Source organism: Maylandia zebra, unplaced genomic scaffold (assembly GCF_041146795.1).
Source record: "Maylandia zebra isolate NMK-2024a unplaced genomic scaffold, Mzebra_GT3a scaffold11, whole genome shotgun sequence".
Lineage (NCBI taxonomy): Eukaryota > Metazoa > Chordata > Actinopteri > Cichliformes > Cichlidae > Maylandia > Maylandia zebra.
The window spans coordinates 2,272,428-2,289,143 of record NW_027490041.1 but is presented as its reverse complement, the minus strand read 5'-3'; the positions used below and the strand labels follow the sequence as shown (position 1 = coordinate 2,289,143).

The 16,716-nt window shown below is 41.7% G+C and overlaps 1 protein-coding gene and 2 long non-coding RNA genes across 4 annotated transcripts in view; 2 read left to right on the top strand and 1 right to left on the bottom strand.

Moving 5' to 3' along the window:
• LOC112432912 (protein NLRC3-like) overlaps window positions 1-16,716 on the bottom strand; it is a 414,611-nt gene that overhangs the window by 318,715 nt on the left and 79,180 nt on the right. The gene's annotated exons all lie outside the window — the stretch shown is intronic.
• Window positions 1-16,716, top strand: part of LOC112432910 (uncharacterized) — a 232,358-nt gene that overhangs the window by 160,027 nt on the left and 55,615 nt on the right. The window lies entirely within an intron of this gene.
• Window positions 1,352-14,027, top strand: LOC143415992 (uncharacterized). 2 transcript variants are annotated; one of them, XR_013096418.1, is made up of 3 exons: window positions 1,352-2,816; window positions 11,406-12,758; window positions 13,084-14,027. It is a non-coding gene; the product is annotated as an uncharacterized LOC143415992 (long non-coding RNA). The 2 variants fall into 2 exon arrangements; XR_013096417.1 differs by lacking the exon at window positions 1,352-2,816 and having other exon boundaries at window positions 11,225-12,758.

Here is a 16,716-nt window from a genome sequence, read left to right as displayed (position 1 = left end):
AAAGCAAATGTAGGAGGTGTGATAACTGTCTGATAGAATGAAGAGTAGACTGATATATGAAATATTCCTTTATTGGGTGAGAAAATCAGACCATGTCATAACTGCTTTAAGTCACACAGAATAGACATCAGAGCCTTAAACAGGCTGACTTCTGCTAAATGGGTCAAACTGGGCAGAAAGTCTACAAACACATAACATCCTTATAGAATATGATGTAACACTATAGATCAACTTAGCTCAGCATATATTAAATTCAATTTTATTTATATAGCGCTAAATCACAACAAAAGTCGCCTCAAGGCGCTTCATAGATACAGAGAAAAACCCAACAATCATATGACCCCCTATGAGCAGCACTTTGGCAACAGTGGGAAGGAAAAACTCCCTTTTAACAGGAAGAAACCTCCGGCAGAACCAGGCTCAGGGAGGGGCGGCCATCTGCTGTGACCGGTTGGGGTGAGAGAAGGAAGACAGGATAAAGACATGCTGTGGAAGAGAGACAGAGATTAATAACAGATATGATTCAATGCAGAGAGGTCTATTAATACATAGTGAGTGAGAAAGGTGACTGGAAAGGAAAAACTCAATGCATCATGGGAATCCCCTGGCAGCCTACGTCTATTGCAGCATAACTAAGGGAGGATTCAGGGTCACCTGGTCCAGCCCTAACTATATGCTTTAGCAAAAAGGAAAGTTTTAAGCCTAATCTTAAAAGTAGAGATAGTGTCTGTCTCCTGAATCCAAACTGGAAGCTGGTTCCACAGAAGAGGGGCCTGAAAACTGAAGGCTCTGCCTCCCATTCTACTTTTAAATACTCTAGGAACAACAAGTAGGCCTGCAGAGCGAGAGCGAAGTGCTCTAATAGGGTGATATGGTACTACAAGGTCATTAAGATAAGATGGGCCTGATTATTTAAGACCTTGTATGTGAGGAGCAGGATTTTGAATCCTGGATTTAACAGGAAGCCAATGATGGGAAGCCAAAACAGGAGAAATATGCTCTCTCTTTCTAGTCCCTGTCAGGACTCTTGCTGCAGCATTTTGGATTAGCTGAAGGCTTTTCAGCGAGTTTTTGGACATCCTGATAATAATGAATTACAGTCGTCCAGCCTGGAAGTAATAAATGCATGAACTAGTTTTTCAGCGTCACTCTGAGACAGGATATTTCTAATTTTAGAGATGTTGCACAAATGGAAGAATGCAGTCTTACATATTTGTTTAATATGTGCGTTGAAGGACATGTCCTGGTCAAAAATGACTCCAAGGTTCCTCACAGCGTTACTGGAGGCCAAGGTAATGCCATCCAGAGTAAGAATCTGGTTAGATACCATATTTCTAAGATTTTCAGGGCCGAGTACAATAACCTCAGTTTTATCTGAATTAAGAAGCAGAAAGTTAGCGGCCATCCAGGTCTTTATGTCTTTAAGACATTCTTGCAGTTTAACTCATTGGTGTGTGTCATCTGGCTTCATGGACAGATAGAGCTTGGTGTCATCAGCATAGCAGTGTAAATGTATGCTATGTCTTCTAATGATGCTGCCTAAGGGAAGCATATATAATGTAAACAGAATTGATCCTAGCACTGAACCCTGTGGAACTCCATAATTAACCTCAGTGTGTGAAGAGGACTCTCCATTTACATGCACAAATTGGAGTCTATTAGATAGATATGATACCAACCACTGCAGCGCAGTACCTGTAATACCTACAGCATGTTCTAATCGCTCTAATAGGATATTATGGTCGACAGTATCGAACGCTGAACTAAGGTCTAGCACATAGGTGTCAAACTCAAAATTTGGCCCGCAGCCTAATTACATTTGGCCCGCGAGGCCATACCAAATTACTATTAGAGCTGGCCCGCCGGTCTTATGCAGCGCATGTACTGCTAATACTACAACTCCCAGAATGCTCTGTTGGCATTTTGGCGCGTCAGTCAGGACAGGACCCATTAACGCCCTCTCCTCTGTTTGCTGTAGTCATAGCAACCGCGCTAATACTGCCGCGCTACCTCTCCCAAAATGGCGAAAACAAAGAACGAAAACAGGAGCTTCCTGGACAGGTGGGAGACAGAATATCTGTTTACCTATGTAAAAGACAGACCTGTTTGTCTTGTATGTGGAGCTCATGTGGCTTTAACCAAGGAGTACAACATTAGACGACACTATGAAATGAAACACCAAGAGAAGTACAAGGACCTGGACATGACTCAAAGGCGCTGGAAAGCAGAAGAGATGAAAAGAAGTTTTGTTTCACAACAAACTATGTTCAAAAAAGCCATATCACAAAGTGAGGCTGCTGTAAAGGCTAGTTTTGTTGTGGCAGCAGAGATCGCAAAATCAGCCCGGCCCTTCAGTGAGGGAGAGTTTGTGAAAAGTTGTATGATGAAAGTGTGCCCAGAGAAAAAGCAAGCATTTTCAAATGTTAGCCTGAGCAGAAACACAGTAGCTGATCGCACACGTGAACTTGCCAACAATCTAAATAACCAGCTGATGGAGAAGGGAAACAGTTTCGTTGCATTCTCCCTCGCTATGGATGAGAGCAGCGACGCCTCTGATACTGCCCAGCTTTCAGTCTTCATCCGCGGTGTGGACTCAACTCTCTGTGTTACGGAAGAACTTTTAGGATTAAAATCAATGCATGGAACAACCACAGGGAAGGAAATATTTGAAGAGGTTTCCAAATGTCTAACTGAAATGAAGTTGCCATGGGAAAAACTTGTGGGGTTAACGACAGATGGTGCACCAGCGATGTGTGGTCAAAGGAGCGGACTGGTGGGCAGGGTACGGGAGAAGATGCGAGCGGAGAACTGTGCAGGTGAGCTGACTGTTTATCACTGCATCATACATCAAAAATCACTTTGTGGCAAAGCCCTAAAGATGGAACATGTTATGACCGCAGTAACACGAGTAGTTAACTTTATAAGAGCCAAAGGTCTGAATCACCGCCAATTCAAATCTTTTCTTGAGGAGTGTGGTTCGGAATACGGAGACGTGCCGTATCACACGGAGGTGAGGTGGTTAAGCCGAGGGAAAGTACTGAACAGATGTTTCGAGCTACGCGAGGAAATATTTCAGTTTCTGGAAAGCAAAGGGCAAGACACAGCTGAGCTCAGGGAGCAAGAGTTTCTGTGTGAGCTGGCCTTTATGTGTGATATCACGAGCCATCTCATTGCACTGAACCTGCAGCTTCAGGGACGGGGGCGTATCATCACAGATATGTACACTGCAGTGAGGGCTTTTAAAACGAAATTGTGCTTGTGGCAGAATCAGATGCTACAAGGAAACCTGGGCCATTTTCCCTGCTGCCAAACGATGAACATGCAAATCTCTACTGCTGTGTTCCCATGTGCACAGTTTGCTGAAAAACTCTGTGTACTCAGTACTGAGTTTACCTGGCGGTTTGCCGACTTTGACGCCCAGAAATGTCGATTTGAACTGCTCAGTAATCCTTTTGCAGTTGACGTGGCAAAAGCACCAACAAACCTCCAAATGGAGCTGATTGAACTCCAGTATAGTGACACGCTGAAATCAAAGTATAATGCTGTGGGCGCTTCACAATTTCCACATTTCATCCCTGACACAATGCCTGGGCTCCGCACCCACGCTGCTCAGATGCTCTCCATGTTCGGCAGCACTTACCTATGTGAGCAACTATTCTCCTCAATGAAGATGGCCAAAACATCTCACAGGAGACGTCTGACCGATGAACACCTTCACTCGATCCTGAGGATTTCCTCAGCACAGAGCCTGAGCCCAGACATTGAGGAACTAGCATCCAAGAAGAGATGCCAGGTGTCTGGCTTGGACGCATCAGAGTAGATCAGTGTGTAGCAAACTTAGCTATAATTACCATTTTCTTTGTGCAATTTGTCTTGCTACTCCCAGACATGGGCTTGAATGGTTTCACGTTTAATGATATTTTTATTAGTTAAGTGGTTTATTATTGTTATTTTATTTTTACATTTATTATTAGCCTGGGGAAAAAGTTTACTGCTAAAATTTAAATCAGAAAGCTGCAAATACAATTTTTATTTAAGAAATGCATTCCAGTGATATGCTATTTAATTGGAATTTAAATTTTGCATGTGTGCAATATTAAGTTATATATGTTTATATAAGTTATATATCGTTCAGTATTAAGCGTTTCTTATTCCATATTCAGTTTTTCAGCAAAACTTATTTGAGTCTGTAAGAAAAGGTTCCTTGTTATATTTGGAGGAAGATTTTTTTCAATAAATATTAACGTTGGCCCGCGACTTTGTTCCAGTTTTGAATTTTGGCCCACTGTGTATTTGAGTTTGACACCCCTGGTCTAGCAGGACAAGCACAGAGATGAGTCCACTGTCAGAGGCCATAAGAAGATCATTTGTAACCTTCACTGAAGCTGTTTCTGTGCTGTGCTGAGCTCTGAAACCTGACTGAAACTCTTCAAATAAACCATTCCTCTGCAGATGATCTGTTAGCTGTTTGACAACTACTCTTTCAAGGATGTTTGATATTAGAGCTGGGCGATATATCGAGTTTTTAAAAAATATCGATATATTTTTATACGAGATATAAGATGTGACAATATCCTTTATATCGATATAGTCTATGTTACATTATAATTATACCTGTGGAGCCGCAAGTTTGCCTCTCTTTCGTCCACTTTCGTCTTCACAACGTTACTCGGCCTCGCCTCTCCTTCACTGAACACAACTCCCCCTCCTCCCCCATTGCTTCACCTGCAGGAAGCGACAAGATGGACACGGCAAATCTCCATTAACGAGTTACTGCGCATCAACCCGTGTGTGGGGCTGGACGCCGTCAACGTGTTAGCTAGCTAACCACGCTAACGAGCTAACCACACTAACGCCATGCAGCCCAGAGGTGGTGCACGGACTAAAATCCTTTCATTTTCTCAAAAGTTGACAGCGCGCCTTATGTATGAATTCTGGTTGTGCTTGATGGCCGCGAACCGATTTTATGTGGAACACGGCGCTCAGCAATCTGTCAAAAAATGTTTTAGTACGACTTTGGTAAGCTACGGAGCTGCACCGCTTGATGGATTGTCAGAGCATTACGGCTGAGCCTCGCAGAGTGATACGTACTGTGCTTCAACACAATATTACAATATTACCCTACTGTGTATAAGGACCATAAATGGCACCTGTTAAGAGACGTGGTTGCGAAGCGGATTTCAAACTCCAGGCTGTCAGTCACGCAGTACAAGTTGGGAACTGAGCAGCTGTGAAATCTGTCTTTGTTATTGTGCTCAGCGTCTTTTAGTTTACATTTTGACTGCACAATTGTGAGCTTTTTGATATGCACAAAAACAACATTGTTTTCTTTTATTTATGGAGCATTATTATTTAATAAATGCTCATTTATTTTTGAGTAAATTTTATGTACATCTGCTCTATTTATAAATATATATCTTATATCGCCAACAAGCTAAAAAATATCGAGATATGAATTTTGGGTCATATCGCCCAGCCCTATTTGATATGAAAGGAAGGTTGGAGATTGGCCTATAATTAGCTAAGACTGCTGGGTCTAGAGATGCTTTTTGAGTAAAGGTTTAACTACAGCCAGCTTGAAGGCCTGTGGTACATAGCCGATCATTAGAGATAGGTTGATCATATTTAAGATCGAAGAATTAATTAATGGCAGGACTTCTTTGAGCAGTTTTGTAGGAATGGGGTCTAAAAGACACGTTGATGGTTTGGAGGAAGTAATTATTGAAGTTAACTCAGAAAGATCAATTGGAGAAAAAGAGTCTTAGTACCATTGATGTTAAGTTAGAGTAACTGTAGATAATATTACATCTGTGGGATGATTACTGGTAATTTTTTCTCTAATGATAAAAATTTTATTTGTGAAGAAGTTCATGAAGTCATTACTAGTAAACGTTAAAGGGATGGTTGGCTCAAAAGAGCTCTGACTTTTTGTCAGCCTGGCTACAGTGCTGAAGAGAAACCTGGGGTTGTTCTTATTTTCTTCAATCAGTGATGAATAGTAAGATGTTCTGGCTTTGCGGAGGGCTTTCTTATAAAGCAACAAACTATTTCTCCAGGCTAAATGATGATCCTCTAAATTTGTGACACGCCATTTCCTCTCCAGATTACGAGTCATCTGCTTTAGGGTACGTGTTTGAGAATTATACCACGGAGTCAAATACTTCTGATTAGAGACCTTAGTTTTCACAGGAGCTACAGTATCCAGAGTCGTACGTAGTGAGGAGGTGAAATTATTAACAAGAAAATCGACCTCTGTTGGGGTAGCGTTCAGAAAGCTGCTCTGCTCTGTGTTGGTACAGGGCATTGAAGATGATAACAGTGGGTGGATTATATTCTTAAACTTAGTTACAGCGCTTTCAGAAAGACATCTACTTTGATAAAGTCTACTCTTCACCGCTGTGTAATCAATTATTGTAAATGTAAATGTTATCAAATGTTATCGCCTGGTCCAGCCTCCGTGTCTTCATCCTCGCCTGGTCCAGCCTCCGTGTCTGCATCCCCGTCGTCTGGTCCAGCCTCTGCATCCTCGTCGTCTGGTCCAGCCTCTGCATCCTCGTCGTCTGGTCCAGCCTCTGCATCCTCGTCGTCTGGTCCAGCCTCCGCTTCAGCGTCCGCCTCGTCTGGTCCAGCCTCCGCTTCAGCTTCCGCCTCGTCTGGTCCAGCCTCCGCTTCACCTGGGGCTGCAGGGGCCACGCAGCCTTCAGGTCCCCTACTACCACCTCCACATCGTCGGTCATCTGCCTGGCCGCCTGTTGGGCATCTCCGCCACCGTGGACGCCCTCCTGAACGCCGCCACTGCCTTCCACGTGGCCGGCCTCCGGACTTGTTTCCACGCCGCTGTTGCCGTCTGCACGGTCGGCCCCCAGAACTGTTTCCACGCCGCTGTTGCCATCCGCACGGTCGGCCCCCAGAACTGTTTCCACGCCGCTGTTGCCGTCCGCACGGTCGGCCCCCAGAACTGTTTCCACGCCGCTGCCTACTGCGTGGCCGGCATCGGGACCGGCCCCGCTGCCGTTCGCATGGTCGGCCTCCTGAACTTGACCATCTGGGCCTTTTGGACTCTGTCCCTCCGTCCTGGGCCCCCTCCGCCCTCCCTGGTCGGGTGCTTTTCTTTTTTGGTTTTGGTCCGTTTTTGTGTTTCTGCTGGGCTGTCTGGAGCCAGCCCTTGAGGGGGGGGTACTGTCATGGTCCTGGGTCGGTGACCCAGCGCTTTTAGTTATCATTTTCTAGTTTATGATGATGATTATTATTGTTTGAGTTCTGTGTGTTATATTTGGTCTGCCTTTGAGTCTGTGTCTCTGTCTATGGTGTCACCCCATCTGTTTGTGAATCTGTCTGTTTAGTTCAATGTCTTGTCTGGTTCCATGTGTCTGAGTTTCCTGTTTTATTGTGAAGGTCCGTGTCGTATGTGAGTGTGATCAGTTTACGTTTCCCCTGTCCCGTCAGCCCAGATTCCTCCCAGCTGTGTTGCCCTCCTGTCTCTCATCCCCTGATTACTGATGTGTGTATTTAAGCCCTGTGTGTTCTCCTGCCTGTTGCCGGTTCGTCTGTGTTCCTCCGTGTCAGTCTGTGTAACTCTGTGTCAGTCTGTTACCCTGTGTTCCACGGTGTCCTGTTCCTCGTCTGCGTCTCTCTGCTATTCATCATCCGTTGTCATATGCTCCCAGGTCTGTTATTTTAGTTCTCCCAGTTTAGGTGTCTTTAGTTGTTTGTTATGCCCCACTGTTTGTTTGCCACTACACCTCTGTAAATAAAACCACCGGTATCTCATCCACTGCCTGCATCTTGGGTCCTCCTTCTATATCCACACGGCTCGCCTCGGCAGCCGTGACACATTCTGCTGCTGATACAGACTTTAGGTTTCTGAACATTAAACTTGTTGCTGCCTTTCATAGTGTGTAACTTGAAGGCCCTGAGTACTTTCTCCCACACTGGAAACACTGGGATGATCACATTATTTGAACATTACCTAATAAGACTGATTCAGCACAGACAGTTATGTTAAACTTTCCTAGCAGTCCTTCACAAACAGGGAACAGTCTGTCTATTCTCTCCATCTGTCAGCTTCTGCTGGCTCTTCCTCCTCCTCTTCCTCACACTTTTAATATCCTCAGAGACTCTCTTTCAACCTATCAGAAAGCCGTTAAAGAGGCCAAGTCCTCCTACATATCAAACCTGGTTAGCAGTAGTGTCCATAAACCTCAGACTCTGTTTCGTGTTTTAAATTCCATTGTAAATCCTTACACATCCACCAGCCTCACACCTTCTGCCACCCTCTGTAATGACTTTCTAAAGTTCTTTGTAAACAAGATTTCCTCCCTGCAGTCTGTCATTCCATCTTCACCTTCCAATCCCTGTGTTTTGTCTTTGTGCCATTCTGCCTTTAATCAGTTCGAACCAATCTCTCTCTCTCAGCTGCATGAAATAGTCTGCAAGGTTAAGACTACCAACTGTTCCACTGATGCTATCCCCTCTCGGCTTCTGAAGCAGGTTCTGGACTCAGTCGGACCTTTCCTTCTGGTCCTGATCAATGCCTGCCTCAGTTCTGGTTGTTTTCCAACACCCTTCAAGCACGCTGTTGTTCAACCTCTCCTTAAAAAGCCTAATCTAGATCCATCCCTACTCTCTAACTATAGGCCCATTTCCAACCTCCCTTTTCTGTCTAAAGTACTGGAACGAGCCGCCCTCACGCAGCTCCAGCTATTTCTTGACAATAACAATCTCTATGAGAAGTTCCAGTCTGGTTTTAGAGCTCGGCATAGCACAGAAACCGCCCTTCTGAGAGTTTTTAATGATTTGCTTTTAACTGTTGACTCTGGTTGTGCTGCTGTCTTAGTAACCCTGGACCTGACAGCAGCCTTCGACACTGTTGATCACAACATACTGCTATCCCGCCTTCAACATTGTGTCGGTTTAAAGGGCACTGTCTTAAAGTTTTTCCAGTCCTATTTGAATAATAGGAGTTTTTCTGTTCACCTTGGTGAACTGTCATCTCCCAGAGCTCCTTTAACCTGTGGCGTACCTCAGGGGTCCATACTAGGCCCCCTGTTGTTTATTCTGTACTTGCTCCCTCTGGGCGATGTGCTCCGTAAACATAATGTGTCCTTCCACATCTTTGCCGATGATATTCAGATCTACCTCCCTCTGAGGTTGAACTGCAATGTTTCTTTGCAGCCGCTACTCTCCTGCTTGTCTGACATTAAGACTTGGATGACTCTTAACTTCTTACACCTTAATGAAAGCAAAACTGAAGTCATTGTGTTTGGGCTTCCTAAAGATCCCAACTTCTCTCTTGACTTTTTGGGACCCCTAACCTCCGATTGCACTTCTTCCATTAAGAGTCTTGGTGTTATTTTTGACAATGCTTTTAAACTTGATAAACAAATCAGCTCTGTAGTTAAGGGATCTTTTTATCATTTGCGGATTTTAGCCAAAGTCAAGTCTTACCTTTGCAGGAACGATCTAGAAAGAGTGGTCCATGCTTTTATTACTTCACGGCTAGACTACTGCAATTCCCTCTATGCTGGCCTAAATCGTTCCTGTCTACATCGCCTTCAACTGGTGCAGAACGCTGCCGCTCGCCTGTTGACCGGTTCAAAAAAAAGAGAACACATCGCTCCGGTTCTCTGCTCTCTCCACTGGCTCCCAGTTGCCTTTAGGATTGATTTTAAAATCTTATTGCTGGCTTTTAAGGTTTTAAATGGCACTGCACCTTCTTACCTGTCAGAACTCCTTAGTACTTATCGCCCCAGGAGATCTTTGAGGTCAGCCGACCTGATGCTTTTAGATGTTCCCAGGTATAAATTAAAGACAAAGGGAGAGAGGGCGTTTGCTGTGGCTGCACCCAGACTGTGGAACAGTTTACCTCCTCACGTCAGACTCTCCAAAAGCCTAGAAACTTTTAAAACCGCTCTTAAAACTCACCTCTTTTCATTGGCTTTTAGAAAGGTTTAATTTATTTGTTTTATATATTTTTATTTTATTTTTATCAGCGAGGTGTTATTACGAAATTGTGTTCTATTATATTTTTATCTGTATTTACTGTACAGCACTTTGGTCAGCCTTGGTTGTTTTTAAATGTGCTCTATAAATAAACTTGACTTGACTTGACTTGACACACTGCTGAGTTTGTCCTGGTGGATCATCAGGGCTGCAAAGCCTCACAGATGATGTGCAGCAGTGGCTCCCTCAGTATAAATATACGCCAACTATTGAACGGCGTATATTTTAAAGGCTTTAAAACCAAGTTAACGCTGAAAGTACAAACATCACTAATGTCACATAACTCTGCCGACAAGGCATAGCTATGGCTATGAAATGCTCTTTGTGTATCACTTCTTCATTATGAAAGATGTCATTAATGCACTAGTAATGTCTCATCTGGAGTATTGTTCAATCATTTGGTCAGCAGCTAATAAGACAGATCTTAACAGACTTCAGTTAGTCCAGAATAAGGCGTCCAGATTAGTGTGAAGATGTTCATACTATACTAATATTGATAAAATGCATAATAACCTTTCTTGGCTTCCTGTACAGGCTAAAATATTCTATGGCTCACTTGTAGTTCTAAAGAAAGCAATTCTGTTAAACACACCACATTTATTCTGCTCAGCTGCAGTATCCAGATGAAATACATCATCATATTACACAGTTTTCAACAAGCTGCAATTTAGTAAATGCTCGAGTTAAAAGTAACGTTTTGTAAAACTGTTACATTTAGAGCAACTTTTAAGTGGAATAAGTTGCCTTAAAAAATTAGAGAATTATTCAAAACTTCAATGAACACTTAAAAGCCGATTTACAGAGCTTTTAGTTGTTGTAAATATTGTAAGACACGATTTGTTTTTGAAATTTGTGTAATGTGCCTCAATGTTATTGATATTATTATTATTATTATTGATTGCTTATATTTGAACAATTGTGAAACCTCACTGTGGATGTAAGAGTGAAATTATGTGGATATCTTGAATCCACTTTATTGTGTAATATTTTATGTGAGTATTTGACGGAAGACGAGCAACATCTGTTGTGGAAGCTAACGGGGTTCCTTTAGAATAAACAAACATAGGATTTATTATCACTGAATAATTATGTATAAATCTATACAAATTATAGAAATATGTAATAGGAAACAACAAAATAATCTAAATTGTGCATGTGCGTGTGTGTGTGTGTGTGTGTGTGTGTGCATGATTTTAGTGTTTGAACAGTCATGAATTATCTTTAACAGCAGGTTGGATGTAATGTGTTAGAACTACCAGCAGGTGGGGATAAGAGACCTTTAAGGTGTTTGGTGCCACGCTCCACCTTCAGGTTTAAAACTATTGTTAATGGAGTTTGAAGGTTGAGTTTGTTCCACGACTGCATTTCACTCACTGCCTCTATTTGTATCTCTGTCACTGCAGGACCAACATGGAGCCAGAAGTCAGCGCTCTCAGGAGGCCGACAAACCTCACAGAAGAAAGGGAGAGAAAAAACACACCTGTGACGAGTGTGGGAAGGGTTTTACTGAGAAGGCTAAACTAAAACAGCATCAGGTCATCCACACTGGAGAGAGACCGTTCAGCTGTGACTTGTGTGGAAAGTCTTTTTCCAGGAAGGGTTACCTAAAACAACACCAACTCATCCACAGTGGAGTTAAAGCGTACAGCTGTGATCAGTGTGGGATGGAGTTTACTCTGAAGGCTTCACTAAAACAGCATCAGGTCATCCACACTGGAGAGAGACCGTTCAGCTGTCACTTGTGTGGAAAGTCTTTTTCCTCGAAGGGTTCCCTAAAACAACACCAACTCATCCACAGTGGAGTTAAAGCGTACAGCTGTGATCAGTGTGGCAGAGCTTTTACTCAAAGTAGCCACTTACAGAGTCATCTAGTTACCCACTCTGGAATTAAGCCATACAGCTGTGATCAGTGTGGCAGAGCTTTTACTCAAAGTAGCCACTTACAGAGTCATCTAGTTACCCACTCTGGAATTAAGCCATACAGCTGTGACGAGTGTGGGAAGGGTTTTACTCTGAAGGCTAAACTAAAACAGCATCAGGTCATCCACACTGGAGAGAGACCATTCAGCTGTGACTTGTGTGGAAAGTCTTTTTCCTGGAAGGGTTCCCTAAAACAACACCAACTCATCCACAGTGGAGTTAAAGCGTACAGCTGTGATCAGTGTGGCAGAGCTTTTACTCAAAGTAGCCACTTACAGAGTCATCTAGTTACCCACTCTGGAATTATGCCATACAGCTGTGACGAGTGTGGGATGGAGTTTACTCTGAAGGCTTCACTAAAACAGCATCAGGTCATCCACACTGGAGAGAGACCATTCAGCTGTGACTTGTGTGGAAAGTCTTTTTCCTGGAAGGGTTCCCTAAAACAACACCAACTCATCCACAGTGGAGTTAAAGCGTACAGCTGTGATCAATGTGGCAGAGCTTTTACTCACAGTAGCCACTTACAGAGTCATCTAGTTACCCACTCTGGAATTAAGGCATACAGCTGTGACATCTGTGGAAAAACTTTCAGCCGGAGAGGGAGCCGAAATGAACACCTACGCATTCACACCAGACATGATGTGTACTGCTGTGAACAGTGTGGCAAATACTTTACAACAGACGCAGACTTACAACGACACATGTTTACCCACACTGAGGAGAGACCTTATCGATGTGACCTGTGTGAGAAGACTTTTAAAGCTCCACATGACCTGAGACGACACCAACAGATCCACACCAGAAAGAGACTCTACAAGTGCAGCTACTGTGAGGTATGTATTTATATTGTTATCTTGTCATTTTAGCCTGACTGTTTGGAACAACTCTGCTCATTAAACTGTGTTAGCATGTTAGCAATTCTACTGCATGGTAAAGCAGCTCTGAGTGATTATTCAGATTTTCCTTTCAGTTATGATTTTAGTATTACTGTAGTATTATGGTGGTAGTATTGTAGTTATTGCAGCCCAGTAAACTGAGTGTGTTAACTGAAACAGTCAAATGTAGTTGGACGTCTGCAGAGATGCTCTTTATTTCAGGTGACGTTCAGGATACAAATGTTGAAGGACTGACTTACACTGTCTTTGTGTCTTTGTTTAGAAGCAGAGCGACACAGATGGATCCAGTTCTCAACCCTGTCATCACTGTGGTGGTGGGAAAGACTTTCATTGTGACCTCTGTGGAAAAACTTTCAGTCAGCAAAAGACCCTAAAACTACATCAACGTAGACACACTGGAGACAAACTGAAATACTGCAAAGAATGTGGGAGAAGCTTCACCACATCACATCACTTAAAACAACATGAACTGATTCACAGTGGGGTTAAAAAGCACCTCTGTGATCAGTGTGGGTCATCCTTCACCACTGAAGGTGAGCTTAAATCACACAAACGAGTCCACACAGGAGAGAAACCACACAAGTGCAGACACTGTGACAGAAGCTTCTCACGTTCAAGTACTCGTAACAGGCATGAACGTGCACACATGGAAGGAAACTACAGCTGTGACCAGTGTGACAAGGGCTTCAGGAATCTCAGTTCATACTCTGCACACAAACGATCCCACGTTACTAATAAACTGTTTCACTGTTACCAATGTGCCCAAACATTCACCTCATTGTCTGCTCTGTGCAAACATCAGCGCGATCACTCAGGGCTGAAATCACTCCCATCACTGGATCACAGTGAATCTGAAGACACAGAAAGATCCTCTGGTTTCTGTGTCAGACTCAAAAAGCTTGAGATCAGGCTCCACAGAGTTCAGATAGAATCTCCTGTAAAAATCTGATGAGGCAGCTGTGAATCAAACTCTTCCCCTAGTTCCATTTTAAGCTTTCAAAACTGTCCTACTGTAGTGTTCATGTCAAGTGGTTAGCTTTCTTTTCATCAGTTGGTTGAAAACTCTGTTTCCTATTATAAAGTTTTTGTTTTAATGTATTTTGATCCACATAAATGTTTTCTTGTTCAGGTTCTTTATGTTATTGAATCTTGCAAATGTTAAATAAAAAAATCAAATGTTAAATAAAGAAAGATTTTAATGACAAAGATTTGAGCCATGATGTCATTTCCTGTTTTTCAGAGTAAAAACTGAAGTGACAAATGGAAACATGTTTACAGTAAGAGTTCGATGAACTGTTTTCAGTGTGTTACAAAATTAATATATTATTAGTGCTTATTTAGAATAGAATAGAATTAGAATTAGAATAGAATTCAACTTTATTGTCATTGCACAGGTACAGGGCAACGAAATGCAGTTTGCATCCATCCAGAAGTGCTTTAGTGATATAGATATATTACAATATATATTAGCAATAATATAGATATGTAAGTATATTACAGAAATGGCTCTATTATGGTATGTTATAATGTACACGGTATGAAGTATGTTGTGAATATTCTATAACTAAGTATGTACAGGCTGTAGTGAGTACAAGCTATGTACAGGCTATGAACAGGATATAAATATGAAAAACTATACAGAATATGAAATAAATAACTTTACAGAATCTGAGATATACAGCTATACAGAAATGGGAACTATGCAAGTTGTAAACAGTTGTAGGATTAAAGATTATCGAATGTACAGAATGATTATTTACACAGAGCTATACAGTAGTGCAGTTAAGATAAGTGAGGGTGTAGATAGTTTCTACAGAGGCTATATAAAGTGCTAGTGGATGTGAGTGGTGGTTCAGTCCATGTTATTATTGTGTGTTTGAGGGTACAGTTGTCCATTGTGGGGATGTGTATGTTCAGTCCATGAGTTTAACGTGGGTCAGATGTCAGGAGGCAGAGTTCAGGAGTCTGACAGCTGTGGGGAAGAAGCTGTTCCGGTACCTGGTGGTCTTAGTCCGGAGGCTCCTGTGGCGCCTCCCAGAGGGCAGGAGGGTGAAGAGTCCATGTGATGGGTGACTGGGGTCTTTGATGATTTTCCCAGCCCTTTTCAGACACCGCTTCCTGTAGATGTCTTTTATGGCAGGAAGTGGTGCTCCGGCGATGCGCTGGGCAGTTTTCACGACCCTCTGCAACGCCTTCCGGTCCGAGGCAGAGCAGTTCCCGTACCAGCAGTTCCCGTACCAATGAAAAACTTGCTGCTATGTTTAGCAACCTAAATGATAAAAAAGTGCAAATAATTTGTGGTGATTTTAATATAGATTAGCTAAACCCAAATGGACATCAGAAAACAACAGATTTCACACACCAGTGTGTGAATGTGTGTGTGAATGGGTGGATGACTGGATATGTAAACCGCTTTGGGGTCCTTAGGGACTAGTAAAAGCGCTATATAAATACAGGCCATTTACCATTTACCATTTACCATAAATACAATGTATAGTCACTCCCTTTTCCCTGTAATTATAAAACCAAGTAGAATAACAATTGATACAGCTACATTGATAGATAATATTTTCACAAATAAAATTGACCATGAAATAGTAGGTGGACTTCTTATAACTGATATAAGCGATCATCTTCCTGTTTTTGCAATTTTTCAAAATTATTTTGGGATTAAAACTAAACAAAAGAATCAAATATTTGATATGATACGACATAGAACAACAAGAGCCATTGCTGCCCTCCAGGTGGACTTAAAGGAACACAGTTGGAATGAGGTTTTTGCACATGAAGATTCAAATAGTGCGTATGATGCATTCTTATCAACTGTAATTTCACTATATGAAAAACATTGTCCTTTAATGAAGATCACTAGAAAGCATCACAGATCAAATAAGCCATGGATCACAAAGGGGATAGAAGATGCATGTAAAAAGAAAAATAATCTATATAAGAGATTTATAAAACAGAGGACAAAAGACGCTGAAATAAAGTACAAGTTATATAAAAATAGATTAGTAAATATTATAAGAACAAGTAAGAAAGAATATTACCACAAATTATTGGAGCAAAGTAGAAGTAACACACAAGAAACATGGAGGATATTAAACAGTATAATCAAAAAGGGCTCAAAAAATAAGAATTATCCAGATTATTTTAAAAAAGATAAAGATATTGTGCTTGATAAAACTAAAGACATTGCAAATGAATTTAATGATTTCTTTGTAAATGTTGGCTTTAATTTAGCAAAAGAAATTCCAGAGTCAAGAAATAATAACGACCTAAATAAACATATTACTCAGAATGTGTCCTCCATGTTTATTGGTGCTGTAACTCAGAGAAATAATTAACATTGTGAAGACATTTAAAAATAAAAAGTCCACTGACTGTTTTGGCATTGACATGATATTAGTTAAAAATATTATAGAATATCTAGTGCAACCTTTCGCATACATTTGTAATCTGTCCTTTCAAACTGGTGTGTTTCCCTCACAAATGAAAATAGCAAAAGTTATTCCAATCCATAAAAACGGAGAGAGATGTCAGTTTACCAATTACAGGCCAATATCACTACTCCCACAGTTCTCAAAAATTTTAGAAAAGTTATTTGTTAATAGACTTGATAAATATATTGAGAGGCATAATCTCCTAAGTGATAACCAATATGGCTTTAGAGTGAAAAGGTCCACTTCGATGGCAGTGATGGAACTTGTTGAAGGGATATCTAATGCAATAGATAATAAGGAATATACTGTTGTTGTTTTCATAGACTTAAAAAAGGCATTTGATACAATTGATTATTCTATATTAATGAATAAACTAGAGAGATATGGCATAAGAGGGTTAGCATACAAGTGGATGAAAAGTTACCTGGATGAAAGATATCAATATGTCGAAT